The 2,500-nt window shown below is 61.1% G+C and overlaps 1 non-coding gene across 1 annotated transcript in view; it reads left to right on the top strand.

The window, feature by feature from the left end:
• Positions 1–2,212: 2,212 nt before the first annotated feature.
• The window catches only part of LOC124224308 (small subunit ribosomal RNA), a 1,913-nt gene continuing 1,625 nt past the window's right edge, over positions 2,213–2,500 (top strand). Inside the window, exon 1 of the ribosomal RNA XR_006884622.1 lies at positions 2,213–2,500. This exon is cut by the window's right edge and continues 1,625 nt beyond it. This is a non-coding gene — a ribosomal RNA (small subunit ribosomal RNA).

Here is a 2,500-nt window from a genome sequence, read left to right as displayed (position 1 = left end):
AAGTTTCGTTCCGAGTCAAGCGGAGGGCGATGCGCGGCCTCCCGGAGTCGATCCGGGCCGACGGGACTCGTTGAAGCTGCGGTACGAGTCGAGCGAAAGGCGACGCGCGGCGTCCCGGGGTCGATCCGGACAGACGGGACTTGTAAAAATTACGGTCCGAGTCGAGCGAAAGGCGACGCGCGGCGTACCGGAGTCGATCCGGGCCGACCGGATTTGTGAAAATTTCGGTCCGAGTCGAGCGAAAGGCGACGCGCGGCGTACCGGAGTCGATCCGGGCCGACGGGACTTGTGAAAATTTCGGTCCGAGTCGACCGAGAGGCGATGCGCGGCGTCCCGGAGTCGATACGGGCCGACCGGACTTGTGAAAATTTCGGTCCGGGTCGAGCGAAAGGCGACGCGCGGCGTACCGGAGTCGATCCGGACAGACGGGACTTGTAAAACTTTGGGTCCGAGTCGACCGAGAGGCGATGCGCGGCGTCCCGGAGTCGATACGGGCCGACGGGACTCGTCGAAGCTGCGGTACGAGTCGAGCGAAAGGCGACGCGCGGCGTCCCGGAGTCGTTCCGGACAGACGGGACTTGTAAAACTTTCGGTCCGAGTCGACCGAGAGGCGATGCGCGGCGTCCCGGAGTCGATACGGGCCGACGGGACTCGTCGAAGCTGCGGTACGAGTCGAGCGAAAGGCGATGCGCGGCGTGCCGGAGTCGATACGGGCCGACGGGACTCGACGAAGTTTCGGTCCGAGTCGACAGAAAGGCGATGCGCGGCGTCCCGGAGTCGATCCGGACAGACGGGACTTGTAAAACTTTCGGTCCGAGTCGACCGAGAGGCGATGCGCGGCGTCCCGGAGTCGATACGGGCCGACGGGACTCGTTGAAGCTGCGGTACGAGTCGAGCGAAAGGCGACGCGCGGCGTCCCGGAGTCGATCCGGACAGACGGGACTTGTGAAAATTTCGGTCCGAGTCGAGCGAAAGGCGACGCGCGGCGTCCCGGAGTCGATCCGGGCCGACGTCGACTTGTGAAACTTTCGGTCCGAGTCGACAGAAAGGCGATGCGCGGCGTCCCGGATTCGATCCGGGCCGACGGGACTTGTGAAAATTCCGGTCCGAGTCGAGCGAAAGGCGACGCGCGGCGTCCCGGAGTCGATCCGGACAGACGGGACTTGTGAAAATTCCGGTCCGAGTCGAGCGAAAGGCGACGCGCGGCGTCCCGGAGTCGATCCGGGCCGACGTCGACTTGCGAAACTTTCGGTCCGAGTCGACAGAAAGGCGATGCGCGGCGTCCCGGATTCGATCCGGGCCGACGGGACTTGTAAAAATTACGGTCCGAGTCGACAGAAAGGCGATGCGCGGCGTGCCGGAGTCGATACGGGCCGACGGGACTCGTCGAAGCTGCGGTACGAGTCGAGCGAAAGGCGACGCGCGGCGTCCCGGAGTCGATCCGGACAGACGGGACTTGTAAAAATTTCGGTCCGAGTCGACCGAAAGGCGATGCGCGGCGTCCCGGAGTCGATCCGGGCCGGGAGCCTGTCGGAACATCGTCATATGAGCCTCGGTTAATTTCGACAAAGTTCCCGGAGTTCGAAATTTTTTCGATAGCCCGCGGAGGTTTCGCCCCGTAAGCCGACCGTGCTACCACCGTACCGGCGCCGACGTCCTAGCGGCCAGGCTCCTACTAGTAAGAGGAGCGAGTCGGTCGGGCCGGTCTCCCGTCGTCCGCCTGCTACGCCGTACCGGTACGTGCTCGAGCACGATACGTACTTCGGCGTAGACCAGGAGCGGGCGTTCGCGGACCGTTCCGTGCCTCGTACCAAAGAAACTACGCGACTCGCGTTGTTTCATCTATCGTCACTGCATTACCGCGGGTCGGTGTCTCAGACCGAATGGCCCTTGACGCGGTACCAAGAAGTTCGGCTCTCCGTGAAACACGGAAGGCCGAACGCTCCAACGCACGCGTCAACTCGCTTCTTTCCGAGCGTACACTCAAAGACCAGAGATGTTATAACAACGTATCCCAGACGCTTTCAATCTAGCCGACGGGTACGGGAGATCGTTCGAACGCTTATAAGCCGAGTGTCGAAGGTGGCGGCACACGGATCCGGGGCTGCCTGCGTGCAGTCCCGAAACTTACAGTAGACGCGCGGCCGACCGGGCTACGAGACCCGGTCGGCGATGGGTGGCGCACGTCCGAGCCGAGATTTTGTATCGAAGCTCCCTGGTTGATCCTGCCAGTAGTCATATGCTTGTCTCAAAGATTAAGCCATGCATGTCTCAGTGCAAGCCAAATTAAGGTGAAACCGCGAATGGCTCATTAAATCAGTTATGGTTTCTTAGATCGTACACACATTTACTTGGATAACTGTGGTAATTCTAGAGCTAATACATGCAAACAGAGTTCCGACCAGAGATGGAAGGAATGCTTTTATTAGATCAAAACCAATCGGCGGCGGGTACGTCCCGTCCGCCGTTTACCTTGGTGACTCTGAATAACTTTGGGCTG

Source organism: Neodiprion pinetum, unplaced genomic scaffold, assembly GCF_021155775.2.
Source record: "Neodiprion pinetum isolate iyNeoPine1 unplaced genomic scaffold, iyNeoPine1.2 ptg000132l, whole genome shotgun sequence".
Lineage (NCBI taxonomy): Eukaryota > Metazoa > Arthropoda > Insecta > Hymenoptera > Diprionidae > Neodiprion > Neodiprion pinetum.
Note: the sequence above shows the minus strand (reverse complement) of the source record. Positions and strands in the feature narration are given on the sequence as shown.